General features: G+C 51.0%; 1 protein-coding gene across 1 annotated transcript in view; it reads right to left on the bottom strand.

Moving 5' to 3' along the window:
• Nucleotides 1-1470, bottom strand: part of SMPD3 (sphingomyelin phosphodiesterase 3, neutral membrane (neutral sphingomyelinase II)) — a 24737-nt gene extending 23267 nt beyond the window's left edge. Inside the window, exon 1 of the mRNA XM_012660475.1 lies at nt 1410-1470. The gene's annotated coding sequence lies outside the window, so the exon portion shown is untranslated. The remainder of the gene's footprint in view (nt 1-1409) is intronic.
• Between the last annotated feature and the right edge of the window lie 18576 nt (nt 1471-20046).

Genomic DNA, 20046 nt, shown 5'->3' with positions numbered 1-20046 from the left:
GGCGCATGCCTGTAGTCCCAGCTACTCGGGAGGCTGAGGCAGGAGAATCGCTTGAGCCCAGGAGTTTGAGGTTGCTGTGAGCTAGGATGACGCCAAGGCACTCTAGCCCGGGCAACGCAGTGAGACTCTGTCTCAAAAAAAAAAAGAAAGGCAGCAATATTGGACCCACCTCTTGGGGACATCCCAGCTCATGTGACACAGTGCACACCTGTGAACATGCCTTCACACTGAGAGTGCGTCTACACTGTACAACCACCCCAAATGGGTATAGTTGGCCCTACTTATAGATGAGGAAACTGAGACTCAGAGAGGTAAATGACAGTCTCTGAGAGGTACAGCCAGGTCACTTGACACCAATGTCTTTTTTCTCTCTACCTTTCTCACCAAGGCTGAATATAAATGATACGTAAGCATACTTGAAAATATGTAAACGAGCACCATCCAGCACCAATCCCCTCTTACCTCCAGGACGAGTTCCTAGGGAGGGGTTATGCAGTCCCTACTCTGTCCCCCCTCCCTGTGTCCTTCCCCCTCAATCCCCACAAAACAAGATCACTGCCCCGTGACCCCCACTGAGCCTTAGTGAAGATGCCAGCGATCTTCCCATCCTGCAGCCTCATCTACCTCCTGTTCTTCCATTCCACCACCACCTGGACCCCTAAATCTCCCTGCTCCCAGTCTGGTGACCTCCTTGGCAACCCTGAAAACATTTAATTTACCAATATTTGGGAAGGGGTGGGTTCTCATAATGGTCTTGCTGTTCTGGCTCCTGGTCTGAAGTTCCTGACTGTCAGGGGGTCACTGGTTTCTGCTTTTGTTCCTGAGAATGGCCCAGTAGTGTGAATTATTTCTCTGGGATGGATTCAAGAGTAGAATTACTCAGTAAACTTTAAAGCTCCTGATACATATTGCTAAACTGCTTTCTACCAAGGTTATGTCAATTTACCGATTGTTTGAGAATGCTTGTTTCACAACATCTTTACCAGCTCTCGGTTTTCGCATTAAAAAAAATTTTTTTTTGATAGTTTAGTAGGCAACGATATCTGGGTACATTTTCCAGGACACTTAATTTATATCACTTCACTTTTGTGAAGTGCTGCTTCAGTCCTTTTCCGATGTATTGAAGGAGCAGGAGTTTGTATTTTCTGCCCAGATTTGAGTGGCAGACACACCCCTTTGTGCTGGCATTGTGCTCCTCCTGAGGGCAAGTTTAGGATGGGATGCCAGGCTGCTTACCCCAGAGCTGCGTTTTTCAAACTTTCTAACCAAGCAGTAAAACCTTTTCTTAAACAATCTCACACAAAGCATCTCTTTATATAAAAACATTAACCAGTGGTCCATGAGGATAGGCTTGGTGCAGCGCCCCACCCCCACCCCTCTCCCTGTGGTTCCAGAAGCCTTGGTTTTACCTGAGGAGGGGCCGCTCGGACCTTGTAGTCCTTCTCTCTGAAGAGGGGAAGTCACCGCAGAGTCAAGACCTGAAAGGAGATGAGCAATTCAGAGGTGCCCGGAACAATCTCCGGAACTCAACGACTGCCACCAAGCAGCCCAGAACAGGTGAGCCAGGTACAAAGACCAAGGGGCCCCACCTGCGCTGGAGGCACTGCCACACCCTCCATGTCGCCAGGGTGAGGGTGTGGGCGCCGGCAGTCCTGCGGACGAAGTGCAGCCGGAGGGGGTGGGGGCGGGGTTCGTGTGACCAGGACGGAGGGGGGCGGGGCGAGGAGAGTTGACAGGTGGGGAGGACTCCGTGGGTGGGACGGTGAGCCCTCCAAGTGGACGGGGGACCCAGGCCGGGCTGGCGCTGGGCGGTGTTGGGGTGGGTGCGGGGAAGAGGCGAATTCAAAGCTCCAGCCGCAGGGCCTGGGTTTGATCTGATAGGAGAACCAGAACAATCAGAGCTCCAGGAGCCTTGTGTGTAATCTCTGCCTCACAAGATAGCTGGGGGTGGGGAGAGCTGAACTCAGGCCTGGGAAGAGGGTCAGTGGCCTCTGCGACGGGGGCGGGTTGGGGGAGAAAGCGACGTCCAGAGGAAGAACCAGAAGGGTTTGGCAGCAGATAAGGGGGAGGGTAGACAGGCCGGTGAGGGGAGGCTCTGCCGGGACACTTCATGAACCCAGCAGGGTCTTCGGAAGGGACAGTTGGGAGGGCACCGGTGTGAGCGGAGGCCTTTGGACACGATGCCACCGGCTCCCCGCACCCCTTGCTAACCCAGGTCAGGGATCCTGGCTCTACGCCCTGGGGACACTGCCTTCCACACTTGGGCCCCAGTCCCAGTTCGCAGGCCCTGCCCCTATAGCCCCGCCCCTGGCCTCAGTGCTGGCCCCGCCCCCGATCTCTGGCCCAGTGCCTGTCTCTGGTCCCGCCCCTGGCCACGCCCCCAGCTGACCAGCCGCGTCCTTGGCTCGCGGCTCGGGTCCCTGGTCCTCGCCTAGTCTCGGCTTCCAAGTTCAGCCCCCTCTCTGCCCAGCGCGGCCCCATGCGGCTCTCCTTGCACCCTCCACCTTCTCAAACCAGTCCTGCGGCCTGGCCCAAAGCCCTTTTACCACCCCTACATCCCACGTAGGGCGACCATCACTCCTCAGGGTCCTTCTGGAACATACCCCATCCTTTAGATACACTTATTTTGCAAACTACCCCAAACCAAGTGTTTCGGAAGAATCCGTGAACTGAGTCCCAATCCATTCTCCGTGCCCTAACCAAATATGTCCCAGAGGCGCTGGCAGTAGTGTCTTCTCCATGGCAAACAGGTGGCTCCATTGTCATTAGGAATCCACAGGGAAGAGGTGTGGGCTCCAGTGAGACCTGAGTCCAGGCCAGGCCAGCCTTCCAGCAGATGAACAGTCCTGGGCAAGTCCCTTAACCTCTGAGCCTCAGATGCCCCTCCCTGCAACACCGGGGCCCCTGCAGGGTCTCGGATGGCCATGCCCAGGACCAAATGAGCATCAGTACTTGATGTTGCCAGATCAGGGTAGGAAGAAGGAAGCCAGAGCCTCCAGGTCCATGCTCTGGCCTGGATTCCCCAGGGGCCCGTGTTTCCATGTGGACACCCTGGCTTGTGCCCTCTCAGCTAAGTGCCTGGCAAGTATCCCTTCCCACCCATAGCCTGGGGAGTCCAGCCTGCCGGGAAGTCAGAGAGTGGTCTGCTGTCCTGGCCTGTCCCCATGTCCCTGGAACACCTGCCTCCTTACTCACAGTGGGCTGACAACCTGCAATGCGCCTCTGTCCTTCACCCTCTTGCTGGGCTCACCTGAGCCTAGACCACGGGCTAGCAAGCATCTGGAACTGTAGAGGAGGGAGGCAGGCCTCTCCTGAGCCACCTATGCGACTCCCAGCCCCCACCGCCCTCTCTCGGAGTGGGGAGGCGCTCACGTCTCACCTCTCAGTGAGAAGGTTGCCAAACAGGGTCTCTGGCCTGCGACATTTCCCAGACCGTCCCCCGCCAGCTGCACAGCCCCTCACGGCCCCACGTGCTGCCAAGTCTTTTGAAAACTCCCCTGCATGTTTTTTCAAAATAGAATTAAATGACAAGAACTGACTATTCAGGGAGGGGTTCCTGAGGGGAAATGGAATCTACAACCTTGAAATTATAGGCCCTTCTCTTTTCTCGAAAGAAAAGAAAAACATGTCAGATCATTGGTATTCTGAGCCAGACCTTGTTTTGAAATATGTTCTCCCCCATCCTTTCACAAACTACAGCCTTTCTCCCTCTTTGAAAATAAGATCACATCAAGTCAGGGATTAGAAATGGGAAAAATCCAGTCGGAGCCTCCCTCTGCAAGCTACGCATCTCAACACACTCCCAGGCGAGCGGCATCGCTCCCGCGCCTATCCCACTCAGCATCGTCATTCAGAACGCACCGGTAGGAAATGGTGAGACAGAAGGACCTTTCATCCCCGGCCGAGTGGGGACTGCAGTGCTGCTTTCCTGGCTCTGGCAGCTGCTGTGCCTGCGCCCAGTCGGGCCTCTGGCTTAAGTAGGCAGTGGGAGCTGGGCGGGCGGGCCTGGGGGCCGGGCATGGAAAGTGGGCTGTTTACCCAGCCCAGCAAGGCAGTCTCCGTGGAGCCAGCAGTGGTCCCAAGCACGCGCCCGCCTGCCTGCCTGTCCACCAGGAGACCTCAAGCCCACAGGCCCCGAGACCGCAGACCAGCACCTGGAGTGACCCCTGAGGGACGTGCAGTTCCAGGTGAGACCATGTCCCTGGATGCACTGAGCTTGGTCAGGTTCCTGATGCCTCTGCATCTCCTGGTAGCAAAACCTGCTGCAGAGTTGGATGGACCTGCTCGCCAGAACCAGCAGTGGTCTCAGGCAGGGCACCACTCTAAGCCTCAGTTTCTGCCTTCTCAAAATGAGGATAACACTGACTTCATAGGTCCAGAAAGAATGTTTGCAAAGGGCCTGGCACCCAGGAGGTTGATTTACTTGTCCACATAGTGATACTGGGACCAGGTACCTTCAATGAGGCTCAAGCCCATAGAGGTTTGGTAATATAACCAAAGTCACACAGCCTTTCAGCTGAGCATCAGGGTCAGACTTAGTGCAGACCTGAGAACACCCAGCCTCATTCTTCAGTTGAAGCTTGAGGTGAGGGTGGGAAGCAGCTGCTTTCCTTGGGGAAAGGTCTTGACTGAACCCTGGTGAAAGAATCACCTCTGAGCCCCCAACACCAAGGCAAGGGGAGAGGCATGGATGGAGAGGTGTGCCAGGTAGCCTATCTGCGTTTGGCTGAGACCTTGGGAGGAAGCTACAGAGTAACTACTAAGGATGGCTGGTGAGAGGAACACTGTAGGGAGGTGAATATCTCACCTGGTTGGTTCAGCTTGATCTTTCAGGGAGTGGGGCAGTGCCCCCACCTCAGTGAGCAAAGATTAGGAATTAAGACAAAGCAGTAGTTACTTTGTCATTTTATGCTTGTAAAATTTCTACCCTTAAAAGTGCAATTAAATCTGCTAGTAAATAACTGAAGTCACATGCAAGAACCTGTCCTTACGGGAAAAGCACGCATTTTTAGTTTGATGAACAAAATGCTAACTCTCATTTCTACCAGAGGCAGCAAAACAAAGGGCCAAGATCTCTGTAGCTGAAATCAGAAGGTGGATCAACTTTACCATGAATGCTGATGAAGGAGAGGCTGAAGTTAGGGTTATGTATAAACCCCGTTCATCTGCCAGTCATTAATTGCTGTGTATATTGTGGGCCAGACACCCTTGCAGGAGTTTGGACTGCAACAGCAGAGACATGCGTGGAAGGAGCCCAATTCGGGCATAAATGCGACTCTGGGCAACACTGGCCCTTCAATTGGCCTCTCTGAGCCATGGGTTTCTACCACTTTGCAGGCTTGTTGGGAGAATTAGATGAGATGATATTGGTGAAAACCCTCAGCAGGCATTCAGTGATCAGTTGTCCATTTGGAAAGATAATTCTATAGGAGCATGGGGCGAGCAGCGGGGGACTGGAGCAGGAAGGCCAATGCAGTGGCTAAAGCAGGGAGATGACAGGGCCAAAGCAGTGGGAAGAGAGGGGTCATGTACCTGGGGGACATCTAAGACCACAGGATGGTGTTGTGGACTGAATGGTTGTGCACCCTCCCAAATTTACATGTGGGGGCCCTAATTCTCAGCATGGTTATCTTTGGAGATGAGGGTCTATAAGGAAGTACAGAAGGTTCCAAAACTTATGATGGTTTGATTTAAGGTTTTTCAACTTGATGATGGTGTGAAAGCCATAGGCATTCAATAGAAACCATACCTCCAATTTTGAATTTTGATCTTTTATTTTATTATAAATTTTTTCATTATTAATATTATAAAATAGGCTTTGTGTTAGATGATTTTGCCCAATCATAAGCATTCTGAGCACGTTTATTTTATTTATTTATTTATCTTTTGAGACAGAGTCCTCCTGCCTCACCCTCCCGAGCAGCTGGGACTACAGGCATGCACCACCACGCCCAGCTAATTTTTTCTATTTTTAGTAGAGATGGGGGTCTCCCTCTTGCTTAGGCTGGTCTTGAACTCCGGACCTCAAGCGATCCTCCTGCCTCAGCCTCCCAGAGTGCTAGGATTACAGGCGTGAGCCACCACGCCTGGCCTCAGCACATTAAGTTAGGTTAGGCTAAGCTATGATATCTGGTAGGTTAGGCATATTAAATGCATTTCGGCTCATGATATTTCCAACTTACAGTGGGTTTATAGGGATGTAATTCCATTGTAAATTGAGGAACATCTATAATTAAAATTAAAAGAGATCATAGGGTGAGGCCCTGATCTGATAAAATTAGTGTTTTTATAAGAAGAGATGTCAGAGAGTGCTCACAGGCACCAAGGAAAGGCCACATGAAGAGCCGAGAAGGTGGCCGTCTGTAAGCCAGGAAGAGAGCCCTTACCAGGAACTGACTGTGAGAAAGTAAATTTCTGTTGTTTAAGCCACCCCATCTGTGGTATTTTGTTATGGTGGCCCCAGCATACTAATACCAATAGCTGGGACCGAGGGGTGGTTGGGTAGCATGAAAATGGACCAGGAATGAATTCAGAAGTTTTCCAGTTCAGGCAACAGTGTGAAGTTGCTCGCTGGCTAGGGGGTGGGGTGGGTGAAGGCAGGGTTTGTAGTGTTGTGTGACATTTGCATGGATGTGTTCAGGTGGCACAATGGGATATTCAGATGCAGAGCTCAGAGTTGATATCTGGGCTGGAGCAGGATTTGGGAATTATTAGAGTGTAGGTGAAGTCTTGGAATGACTATATTTTGTCAGATCACTTTTTCTTTATTCTTCAACTGGTCCATTCTAATTCTAATTTCTTGTTATATAAGATAGCTTTTGTCTTTTATATTTTTATAAAAAGTCAGACATTCTCCTTTGCTTTTAAAAAGTATAATTATGCACAACTTCTTCCCCTACCCCAATTTTTACATGACTTTGTTTTCTCCTACTTGTACAGAATGAGTCTTGTTTAGGAGCATAACTGATATGTGGTTAGAATCCACTGTGTAGTTAGAATTACGCTTTTTTTCCTGAGGCTCATTTTGTCTTCAATATTTTGTGATGTCAGTTCTCCTGTCATTCTTATCCAATTTCAGAAGAAGTTATCTCCCTTCACTTCGGCTTGCTGGATAATTTATATTAATTTAACTAGCAAATGCTTATTTCTTTCCCTCAGAGTTAAACTTGAAAGGCACAGTGTGGTCCTTTAGTTCTAGGCTGAGCTGTTTTTTCAAACCTGGAAACTTTTCTTGTATTATTTCTTTCCTGATGTCTCCTTCCTGTGTGCCTCATCCCATTCATCTCTCTTGCCTAGGCTTATTTTAGGGCTTTGATATCATTTCCCATTTTCCAAATCTGTTATTTGTTCCTCTGTTTGTTTTCTTTGTCTATATTTTTGGTTTGATGTCTTACTTTATCCTCAACATCACTGATTTCTTTGTTCTTTTGTTTCTGTTATATCAATTACAACTTCCAGGTGTTTCTCAATTTTTTTTTTTTTTTTAAAATTTTCACTATGGGATTACAGCTATTATTTTGTTTGATGTCTTACTTTATCCTCAACATCACTGATTTCTTTGTTCTTTTGTTTCTGTTATATCAATTACAACTTCCAGGTGTTTCTAAATTTTTTTTTTTTTAATAATTTTCACTATGGGATTACAGCTATTATTTTGTCTGATCTGTTCCTGTTAGTATCTTTTTTTGGTCATTTGTTGCTTTCAAAGGAGTTACTGTCCAGTTTGTCTTATTTGTTCTTGAGGCCTTTCAGATGCCATCATTTAGGAAAACAAATGAGTTGACGTTTATCGAGTGCCCACTGTGTGCAGACACTGCTGCTCGCGATTGAGCATTTGTAGCTCTCTGCTTCCCTTCTAAGTTTAGTGCAGCAGGATTCAGAATTCTTCAGTTAGAGCTACTTTGGGGCAGGTTCTTGTTAACTAATTCATTTATTCCATCTTGTTCCGAAAAAGATTTGAGATAAACTATATTCTCTGTACAATATGAGACTTTTTTTTTTTTTTTTTTTAAACAGCAAGGGAATTAGAGCTAAGGGAAAATAAAGGAAGAATAAACAAGAAGCAGCCAGGCGGAGCTTTTTTTTTTTTTTTTTTTAAACAGCAAGGGAATTAGAGCTAAGGGAAAATAAAGGAAGAATAAACAAGAAGCAGCCAGGCGGAGCTCAAGATAAAAAGAGGGAGTAAGGTGAGTGTCTCATTATTTTGATGGTGGCCTCAAGTGGGCACAGAGGGGATGTGTCTTATGACTGAGGCTTGTCAGTCAAAATGAAATGACCCTTTGTTTTAAGGTCTCGATTGGAGGACTACAGCACAGAAGAGGCCCCCATGGCATGACTTTCTTGGCCAGACCCCCCCTCCTCAGGTGGGAAATGCTTTTTTTTTTTTTTTTTTTTGCCCAATGGGGATAGAATTGGGGAAAAAAACAAAACAGAGGCGAGATTATAGATGACGGTGTGGGCTGGTGGCTTTAGTGTAACAGTCATCCCTCTCCCTCCCCGCTCCCAGCTCACCTTCCAAGAGTCAGTATTGATTGAGCAACTAATTAGCCGCGTATTTCCTGTGCGCTGAGTCAGAGACATGCCCGTCTGGGGTGGCGAGTGTAATCTGGTCAGGAGGACGGCTTCTCGGGGGCTTTCCGTTCCCACAGAACTCCAGAGTGGCCTCATTTCACACTTCCAGGGAGCCAGTTTTTCGAGTGACAGATTGATTGGTGTATGGGTGGTTACCAAAAAAGAATCTATTTTATTAGCTGTTTGTCTTGCAAAGTGAAATCGTTTTTTAAAACTTTATCAAAATGTCATTGTCCCGGGGTTTAGAATGTGCCCTCTGAGGGAAGATCTTGGTCCCACAGGTAAAGAGCTGCCATGTCCCAGTTTAACTTGAGCCCTTGAGTGACACACCTGGGACAGAACAAGTGAGTTCAGACCCTCCGGCCTCAGTTTCTACCCTCTCAGTGGCACCAAGGGGACATCTCCAAATTTCACCCTGGTGCGTATGCTTTTTTTTTTTTTTTTTTACAACATCAAAGGAAAATAAAAATCTAGAGATTCATATACATGAGAGACCACGTATAGGTAATTTTGCCTTTCTGTTTGAGAAGGAAGTAGAAAACATTCCACTTACTTTTAAGATTGAAAACAAGGAAATATATTAAACATTTTAAAAGTATTTGGTTGCCTATTGTGGCAGTTAAAAAAGAGAGAAAAACCTAGAGAGACTGAAAGTGCTCTGCCCTCCCAGCCACAGCGGGCACAGCCCCCCAGCAGGCGGCTCTGTCCTCGGCCCCTCCCTCACCGTCACCCTGTCCTGTCCAGAGTCAAGGCCAATCACTTCCCAGCTCCTGAGTCCATTTCCAGCCCCTGCTCCCACCCCTCCCTGGTGTCACCTCGCTCCAGACCTCCTCATGTCGCACCTGCACCGCTGGTTGCCCAACCGCCAAGCCTGCATTCGGCCCCTTCCCCCATACTCCAGGTCCAGGGCCCTGATCCCCGCCACAAGCAGCTCTGCGTTCATTTTGCCCTTGTCTAGCACGTCCACGGTCACAGGGTCAATCCCTCTAGCTGGCCTGGTTTGAGGGCCCTCAGTGACCAGGCCCTGCCCTCCCCAGCCTCATTTTTGCCCTCCTCCCCCAAACACTGATTCGTTCTGACAGCCCCAACCTCTAGCTCTCAGCGTTCCTGGAACATGCCATGCTCTTTCATACCTCCGAGCCTTTGCACATGCTGCCCCCTGGGTCTGGAACACCCTCCCCAGTTGGTCCACTTGGCACTCATCCTCCAAGGCTCGGCTCTAAAGCTACCACCTCTTCCCTTCAGTCGCACACCCCGGGCTTTGCACAGGCAGCCCAAGGCCCCCCGAGCACCAAGCACAGCACCCAGTCCCTGAAGAACATGCGGGGAACCTTGGTTGGATTAATAACTTGCTTTCTAGCCACACCGGAATGTCCATCACCAGAAGGTTTGATTCCCTTTGTTCACACCAGGGGGCACAGTGGGAGCTGGGAGAAGCTGCTCCCCATTGTTTGAACTAGTCCAGCAATTAGGCTACCTTGTCATAAAGGAAAATACACAAACATGGAGGCTTAAAGGTTAAAAGACTGTGAACTCACATGTGTGGTGTGAGCACCTACACTTTGCTCAGATCACCATCATCATCATCATCATCATCAATGTTCTGGGGCACCCACTGGGTGCTGGGCACTGCGCTAAGAGCATTGCACACACCATCTCTGCTTTCATCCTCTGAACAGCCTAAGAAGATCAGGCATTATTGTCCCCATACTAAGAGAGGGAAACTGAGGCTCAGAGGGGCTTAAGGGACTTGTCCAGAGCCACACAGCTAAAGAGAGGCACAGATTCTGTGGCCCCATCCTGGTTGGGATGGCGATGACGGGCTCCCTAATGCACAGAGGGCGCCCACAGCAAGGGGACAGCACCCCAGGAGCTGGGAGGGCTTGCTAGTTACCACCCTCTCTCGGCCACCCTCCTCTGCCCCGCAGGGATTCGAGGTGGATGCCGCCATTATTTGTCCTTAACACCTGAGTGTGAATTCGTCCCTCAGCTGTTGTCCTGGATGGCCTCAGCCAAAAAGTCTCTTTCTCAGGGAAGCTTCCAGATCTCCCCTGGTGTTTAGTCTTGGGGCCCCTGCAGTGAGCATCCGTTGCTCCCAGCACCACCCCAGAGGCAGGCTCTGGAAGGACTGGGAGCTGGCTCACACGTCAGACAGTCCTGGCCACCTGCAAACAGGCAAGGCCATGGGGAATGACAACCGTGGGGAGGAACATGCCCCAAACCGACACTCCAGAGGGAGACTCAAATCTGGTTCTGGGATGTTGGGGCCTCCCAGGGAGAAGAGGGCAGGCCAAGAGGTACACGGGTGCTTGGAATGTGGGTGTCTGCCCTCGGGGACGGCAGGCGGAGGGGAAAGGGGTCAAGGACAGAAGCTTGGGCCTCACCCCACTTTTGGCTCCGTGAGGAAGGAGGAGCCCAAACGAGCCCTTGGGAAAGGAGGAAGATCACAGCGAAGGTGGCGAAAATATAGCACTGTTTTTATTTAGTTCTCGGATAGTCTTACTTTTTTCTTTTTCACTTAGACTAGCTGGAAAAGGAGGGCCCTACGTGGCAGTCCCTGGGACGAGAAAAGCATGTGTCAAAGCTGGTGCCAAACCCCTCGCTCTATTTTTGCCTTCCTGACACTGCCTCTTTGAGCGCCGAGGAGGGCTCCTGGCCTGAGGTGGCCTGAGCCGGCGTCTTCGAGGCAGATGTGGCCAGCCCTCACCTCGCTCCCCAGAAACCACCAGAAAGCAGGCTATTCACTTCTCTTGGCCAGAAATAAATGCATCCGACAAACGTTCTCAGGCAATCTTGAGGGATGTGGACACAAAATTGCCCCATAAATTTCTCTTGTTTCCTTTCCTCAGTTCAAAGTTGTTTTGTTCACGCTAGTTTCATTAACATTGGACGGTAATTAATGTTCTTAAAATAGCGTCTCCACGTTCCTCAGTTTAGAAAGAAAAGCCGCGGAGGAATGAAAGAACGCGGGCCCGTGTGAAACGCCTTCCATTAGCCACGGGGTCCTGGAGCGCTGTCAAGTGGGGTTTGTGGCAGAGCCGTCTGCGGTCGCTTTGCATTCTGCTCCCGCTCCAGGTCAAGGAAGCCTTTGACATCCGTGGCCAGGAGCTCTGGGGGATCGCTAACCTCTAATTACGTTTCTTTTTTTTAAAATTGATAAACAGTTCCTCTGTCGATTCAAACGTCTTTAAACCCTGAGCCTGTAGTTGTCGGCTTTGAGCGGAGAGAGCCCGTCCTGCAGCCCCACGCGGGCCCACAGGGCCTCTGCCTGCTCCGTTGGGTTCTCGGACTCATTCAAATGCTGAAGCCAGGAACTGTCTCTCTGGAGGGCGATGGAGGAGGTCACTTCAGGATTCAAAATCAGGCCTGGCCCTCCCCAGATGGGGACTTCTGGCCTCTCCACTACCCGGCTCTGGGTTCCAGGTGGACGTCAGGGGTGAGGCAGGAGGAGTCACCATCCAGCTCCCACTGTCCCACAGCCTGACACCCCTGGCACATCCAGTCACCACTTTGCTTCATTTATGAATGTCAGTCCCTGGTCCCACAGGCCTTGGATGTAAACAGAACAACAACAGTGCTGTCCCCACTGCCCCCCAATATGTCTGCTGCCTGGAATGGGAGTGGGGACCCCTTCTAGGCCCTTGGGGTCCAAAGAGCTAAGCGCCTTCCATCCCATCTTGTGCACACCCACACAGAAGGACCCTGCAGCCCAGGCTCCCCCAGGGACAGCTGATGCGATGTGGCGGGTGGGTGTGGGGGTGAAGGGTGGTGGCCAGACCCCCCATTGACCATTCTGCCCTACAGACTCAGAGCCCAATCAGCTGCTGCTTGCCCAGACCGCTGGGTGGCCCTGTCCTCATCAACTGCAAGGCTTGGCCAGTGGCCAGGTATCAACACTGCTTCTGTAGTGACCATGTCCAGAGAGGAGCCCCTTCTTACAAATGCGGTGCACCAGTGACATACAGGATAAAACCAGTGTTCTTCTCAATCCACCTGGCCACAGAGGCTCCTGGTCCTGCTTCCTGCCTTTGGCAAGGAGACAGCCTCAGATACATGCATCAGGGGTGACATGATCCTGGGTATGGGTCACGGACTCTGTGGAGGGGCCAGAGGCTGTGGTGCGTCTTGTCGAGTCCTGCCCAGCTCTGCTGGAGTGTCCCCCTTAGCTAGGAGATCTCATCAGCCTGACCCATTTGGACTATAATTATAAACAATAATTAAAGATTAGTTTGGTGACCATCAGGCCCTTCTGCTACATGCCAGGAAATAGACCTAACCCTGTTACAGGGTAAATCAAATATAATCGGCTCCTAATTCAATATGGTGGCTCTAAGTCACATTTATCAAGGTACAGAAGCTGGTCCATGGGTTAGACAACAGTGGTGGTTGGATTAGACTCAGACAAGACTCAACTTGCACTTTCTGGCAGTTTTCTAAAAATTAAATGGAAGAGGAACTTTTTCAGTACCACCCACTCCAGGTACACAAACTCGTATGTCCCAGACACAGGTTGGGGCATCTTTCAGTGTGGCCATGTGCACACCTGCAGCCTCATCTGCCAGGCTTGTGTCTCTCAAGCCCTGATGAAGCTTCCTAGATACATCTGCCCTGTTTAAAGCCAAACCTGGGTGATCAGCCAGTGTGCAGGGCTGGAGCCTGAGGATTGCAACTGGGTGCAGGTCTGCGGCAAACTTTTGGCCAGCTCTGAGTGAGGGGAAACTTCTCTTCTAACTGGTGTAGGCCAAATAATCATCAGATTATTGGATCTGTTGCTTTTGCACTGGATTGAACTTTTTGCCCCCCTTCAGAGCACTGCCAGGACCACCTCTGTGAGGTGCTGGGACCCGGAGCTAGGATCGCAGAAGTTTAGTTCAGCCCAGGGCAGCCGGCACCAGGTGGCTGCTGCACCAGGGTGGAAGTTCAGAGAACCGGGAGCAGGGTCTTTGGGTCTAGGGAAGCTCCTGGAAGCGGTGCTGAGGGTGGAAGGGGAAGAGGTTCTGGGAGGGGCAGGTGGGCCGAGCAGAGAGGTGGGTGGAGAGGCCTGGCCCTGGGCCTCTGTCCAGCACCTTTGTCTCCTCTCCCTGACAGCCACAGTCGCCTAGTCTGCGTCGCTGACAGTGAATCCTTGCAACCCTCCTGCATCACACAGACGAGAAAACAGATATTCAGTCTCGAGGGAACCACCCAGGCCAGCATCGGTGAGTGTCCGAGCTGGGACTTGAACTCTGATTTGTCATGCTCCAGAGCCTGGGTACTTTCCACAGCACCCCTGGGTCTCACCCCTTTTCTGGCCCAGCCACCCTGTGGGGGACACAGTGGCCGGGGAGGGGCGGGGGCAATGTATCCTGTTGGCGGGGGACACTCTAGCATGTAGCCCGCACATTCGGACTGGGTGTCACCGGCAGCCAGTAGCCAGTGGGGGTTTTCTGAGCCAACTCCTTAGGTTTTTGCTGCACGCACCGTGGCAACACCCAGCGGAGAGGGGAAAACACAACGCCTGAGTTTGGGCAGCTGGGGCCAGAAATGGTGTTGGGCGTGCTCAGGGGACAGGAGGCAGCAGGGGGTATCAGGGGTCCCCAATTTTTTTGGCACCAGGGACCATTTTCATGGAAGACAATTTTTCCACGGACCGAGGTTGGGGGGTGGGGATGGTTTTGGGATGATTCAAGCCCATTACATCTGTTGTGCACTTTGTTTCTATTATTATTACATTGTAATATATAATGAAATAATTATACAACTCAGCATAGGTTGGGGACCCCTGGAGTAAGTGACATATCACCTGGACTGAGTTTGAAGACAGGGCCCTGGGGACGGGGACTCTTTGGGGACAGGGTGGACGTGGGGTGGGGTGGTGAGGGAAGATGTGGGCAGCGCAGGCCAAGCAGGCTACAGGACTCTGGCCTCAAACCTTCCGGCCTCGGCTCTGTCTGTCCGTGCTCTTGAATTTAGGCCTCACCTGAAAGGTCGTTGTCTGGGACTCCCACGCCTGGTACGGGGAACTACAGTATTCTTATTCAAGGGGAAGTTTCAGGGCAGTGTGCTGGCCAGGACAGGGCGATTTTGCAGGGCCAAGGCAGGCTGCCAAGCCAGGTTTTCTGGGAACCTTCTTTAGAGCATCCAGCACCATATGAACGCTTTCCCCAAAGACCTTTAGATTCCTAGCGAGGCAAACATGCCAAATGGCCAAGAGGCTGGCAGGTTCCAATTTGTCCCTGCTTGTCGTGGATTTATGTCTAGCTGTCCTTCCTGGCTGCCAGCCCAGATGACTAACAGTGATCCCAGGCCCACATTAGATAATTCTCTGCAAACTCACGGAGGTGGTAGCCACAGTCTCCCACCCTGGCCTCCCTTAGCAGGACATGCCACCTTCCAGACCTCCCTGCAAGTTTCGACTGTCCTCCCACACCGGGGCCGGCTGGTGACCTTCCTCTGATCTGCCACGTCTTCCTCTCAGACCCTCGTTTCCCTAGCTCTCCCTGTGATTAATATGGTCTAATTCTTAGAATAAATACCTTGTTCCATCATGCTGTAGTGGTTCTGCCTCCCCGACTAAACCCCGAGTGATACAGCACCCCACCTCTCCAGGCCTCAGTTTCTCTCCCCTGTAAAATTGGCATGGTGTGAGACATACAGCCCCAGGAAGGGGGTTGCATCCAAGAGCCATTGGTTCTGTGCTGTGCACATTTGTCATAATCTGATGTCAAGCTTTAGGCTAGATCACGACTCAGTGTGGCTTTTCATCTTGGCACCAGCTGTAGGAGTCCCACGAGTTCAGTGGACACATTTATGCTGGCGAGGGAAGGAGTGGGGCGTCCTTCCAGTGGTCTGACTGGTAGGGGCTGGTTATACGGCATGGTGGGTGCCGTGACCGAGTGTTGCAGCTGACGGCTGGTCAGAGCCTTTCCCGATTGCATGCTCGTATCTCAGTCAGGAGCGCAACATCCAACCACAATGTCATTCCCCTGGGAAACTGGAGTGTGCTGAATTAGAAACTTCCAGGAAGATGGTGAGAAGGGCTCGTTGTGACCGAGACGCGCTCTGCTGACTTGCTGGAGAGGAGGCTTTGTGTCTGCAATGGTGATGAGCTAGTCTCGCCTTTTGCGTCTGTAGAATGGCTTTGTAGACCCTGCGTCAGGGTGCGGCACACCGACGCCATGCCCCCTCCGGCCCGGGGCCTGTGTTCCTACTGCAGCGCTCTGCCCGCAGATGGCCATGTGGCTCACTCTTTCACTTTGTTCGGGTCCGTGCTGAAACATCACCTCCTCGGAATACCCTTTCCTGACCACGCTGTACAAATACCACCCCCTTCCGTCACACTCTATCCACTTCCCTGCTTCATTTTTTTTTTTTGAGATGGAGTCCCGCCCTGTCACCTGGGCTAGAGTGCCGGGGGGTCATCATGGCTCACAGCAATCTCAAACTCCTGAGCTCAAGTGATCCTCCTGCCTGCCTCAGCCTCCCGAGTAGCTGGGACTACAGGCATGCGCCACCATGCCCGGCTAATTTTTTATATATATATATTTTTAGTTATCCAGCTAATTTCTTTCTATTTTTAGTAGAGACGGGTTCTCGCTCTTGCTCAGGCTGGTCTCGAACTCCTGAGCTCAAAGGATCCGCCCGCCTCGGCCTCCCAGAGAGCTAGGATTACAGGTGTGAGCCACTGTGCCCGGCCCCCTGCTTCATTTTTCTTTCCAAAATGTCACCGCCTAACACATTATACATTTCTATATTTTCTTTCTTCTTCCACTGGAACATAAAGCTCCGTGAGGGCAGGCATTCTGTCTGTTGTGTTCATCGTTGGATCTGTGACACCCAGAACAGTGCCCTGCTCAGAACAGACACCATCACAAATTTTTTGCAGGTCAGAACTGACCTCTGTATAAAGAGAAGTGGCCTGACCTGGCCTTACCTCTACCCCTGTCTTCCGTCATGCCTGGAAACGCTGCAGACGGCTGCCCTGGTCCTGGAAGACGGCTACTTCTTGGTGTCAGAAAGGTGAGTCTGATCAATTAAATACCAAACATGGGTTCTCAACAGCCAGGGGTTTTTCGTCTTTTCTTCTAATCGTTCCTCTTGATCGTGGGACCTGTAACCGTTTTCGAAGTGGATTTGGTGTGATTAAATTCTTTCCTAGCCTAATCCTTTATGGAAAACACAAGTTTTAAATGAAGTGTATTAGAATGGATTTGCTGAGGTTTGAGTGCGCGATAATTTTACCCCAGCTTGTTTCAAAACCAGGACTGGGCATCAGGCCTTGAAGAGGACTCCGACAAACCTTCCTGTAGTGGAAGGCAGCAGATCTCACTCTGTGTGACCGCCTCACTGGGACTGTGTGCCTAGAGGGGGTGACCGCCACCTAGGAGTCAGAGGGCTCAGGCCCTTGAAGAGAAGAGCTTTCTGGAAGCCCATGAGCTTTATTTTGCAGGGAACGCCAAGGCCCAGGGAGGCTGCGGTGCGGCGGGGTGGTGGGCAGAGCCACAACCTTGGCCTTGACTCTGTTTTCTCCTGGAATCCCCCGACATTAGCCAGGAGTGGGCCTCAGCTTAGCCACGAGGGCGGGTGTGGAGGGGTGGGGGACGAGGAGGGTCGGGAAAGCAACCTTTAGTAGCAGGACTGAAGGGACATGTCGAGGGTCCCCCAGGGAGGAGATGGGGGCTCCCCCGTGCCCCTGGCCCACCTGCCATCGAGGCACTGCCCCTCAGAGGCCGTCGTCTTTGTAGCGCAGCCCAACCCAGTACAGAATCTGAGGGCATCACGCACGACAGCCCAAAACACTGTTTCCGAGAGTGCAACAAGGGAAAGGAAGCTTCCCATCCAAACCGGAAATGAAGGGGCACTGGGACCTGACGGCTCCACTCCAGCGACTTGGAACGCTGCGTGGGAGACCTTGTTCTTGGCCAAGCCGGAAGTGGGGCAGCCCCGAGTTTCCTCTCTGTGACCCTAGTCACGTGTGTCCAGACTCGCCAGGCCTGTGGGCCAAGCGGGGGTAGAATCTGGCTCCGACCCAGACATTTGGTAACTCCGGGGAGATGGGATTTTCCTCTTCTGCCGATTTGATTTTTAATGCTGAGGTTTCATCATTTGTGAAATCTGCTCCCTAGAATCTCCTGCTTGTAGGGCTGCTGGTGGAGACCTGTTCCTGAGTCGGGCGGCAGGGTTCCTTCCCCCAAGGCAGGTGTTTCGAGGAGGGTTTGGGGTCACAGCCTCAGGACTCAGGGCTTCCCTGCGTCTTCTGTCCTGCTGGCCTGGACCACACGGGTCATGCGACTCTGCCAGCTTCCTCGACAGGTTTCCTTAAGAGAGAGGCACAGAATCACTTTGTCTGGGAGAACTTATGTTCCTCACCCATCATGAACCCAGCTTCACTCAGGTGCAAATGATGACTTCTTGGGGCAAAAATCGCAGCCTGACAGCCCTTTTCCTCTCTCAGAAATGTAAGTTACCACGGCATGCCACTGTCACTGCCCTTTCACGGCGAAGACCACTCCTCGCTGGGTACAATGGGGAGGCAGGTGCCCCTCACTCAGCTGGGCCTGACCTCCAGCGTGGGAATCCAGACTCGTCATCTGCTCCTAACTTAGTGAGCAGGAACACAGGTGGACACATCCTCTATGCCCACACAGTGCCAAGCAGTTTGTCTAGATCATCTCACTTCGTTGTCAACCCTGTCCCCTCTGAGAGGCCCTTGGCCCTCATTCCTTTTGCCGTCGTCAGCAGCAGGGCTGGGATTTGAACCCCAAAGGGTCTGACTCTCCAGCCTATGCTTTTAACCAGCCCGTCTTCCCGCGGGGCCTGCGTGATGATTCATTTCTCATTCTAGACCCAGAGACAATGAGGCGTAAACCAGAGTAAAAGGGGGCTATTATGATATCACTATTTGCCTTTATCTAAATTAGATAATAAATCATGGAGCTACTTGAAACAATATACATGTCAACCTCCTGAACATTTAGTTATCACTTAGTACCATTTGATGGTGTCTACGGTATAATTAACACTTTCTTGTAGAAAATAGGATGCTTTTGTGAAATAAAAAGTGAATGAGAAAATAAATTAACCTGGCCCTCCTCTTCCTTGGGGATGGGACAGGAGACCTTTCCTGCCCTCTCCGGGCCAGGACTGTGCCTGGCAAGCGGGGAGCCTGTCGCCTGTGGTGGCAGCAGGCCCAGCTGAGCGATGCCACTGAGCCCACACAACTTGGCGCCCATTCATTAGGCTCAGCATAATTGGGCATCTGCCACTGGCATCTCCAGATGTTTGCCTTTATCAGACGCCGACGTGGTTCAGAGTTTTCATTGAGAGCCTCGTAAAAAAAGCTCTAGCTGGTTGGGGACGCTTATTGTTCATTTTATTTGAGTTCCTTATCATGTGCAAAATGTTCCAGGCACCATTAGGAGACACAAAAGACTCAGAAAACACAGTTTCAGGGGGCGGAAGCTCACCGTAGCGTGGAGGAGACATGGCCACCGACATTTACAAACATTTGCTCAACACAATCAGCTGGCGGGAATGAAAAAGCTCTCTCAGCAGCGCATCAGGGCGTGGGGGTGGGGCGGTGCACACTGAGGATTGAATGCCTGCCTGGGGGAGTCTTGTGAGATCAGATGAGTGTTCCAGGCTGTTCGCTCTTTAATGCGGTCTTCAGATTACTGCCCAGGAAGATTGGGAGGTGTGGGGGCCAGAAATAGGGCAGGAGCTTAATCAGGAGACTATTAAAGGGGAAACACATCTTGTTGAGCTGAACATTGGAGGTCTCCATCTAGGCACACTGTAATTGTGGCTTAACCATAAATGAAGCTTGGCAAGCTCCATTGATCTATACGTAGGCCGCTAAGGGCATTTAGCGAAAACCAAACGTAGGAAATGAGAACTGTCCCCATCAATATATAAAATTCCTGTCTGAGCGTCATGGAGGGGCAGATAACCCTGTTCATAGGCACAAATTAAAGCTATATTCTTTGGGAAAGGATAATTTAAATGATCAATAACCTCTTTTGAAAGACTAAGAGTATTTTTTTAAATTAACTTCATTTATTCCCCTCTTATCACAAAATGATTGGTGAAGCTTATAACAAAAGCTATGACAGTGAAGTGATTGAAGTAGAAATGGGAAATTAGAACCCAGTCAGAAAAGAATATAAATTTTCTAACCACAGATGGCTAATCTTACGTCTGTGACCAAGTTCTCAATCTATCTTTGAGCTTCCTGGAATCCAAAGTGAAACGGGAAACAACCAATTACACAGCTCCAGCTACTAACATGGACAGAGTATGCCAATTCATGAGTATTTAATTATTTGTGAATTCATCAAAGTAAGAGAGGCAGGGGCAACTTCTGGGAAAATGGAGGAGATATTTTTTAAAATATTTAGAAAAGAAAAGATTGATTTCGAAATTTTTTGGTGGGAGACAAAGCCTGAGTAATGAGGACAGACACACCCACTAAGATCTGGGTGAACGGGGCATGGCTCC

This window comes from Propithecus coquereli, unplaced genomic scaffold (assembly GCF_000956105.1).
Source record: "Propithecus coquereli isolate 6110/MARCELLA unplaced genomic scaffold, Pcoq_1.0 Scaffold67, whole genome shotgun sequence".
Taxonomy (NCBI): domain Eukaryota; kingdom Metazoa; phylum Chordata; class Mammalia; order Primates; family Indriidae; genus Propithecus; species Propithecus coquereli.
Note: the sequence above shows the minus strand (reverse complement) of the source record. Positions and strands in the feature narration are given on the sequence as shown.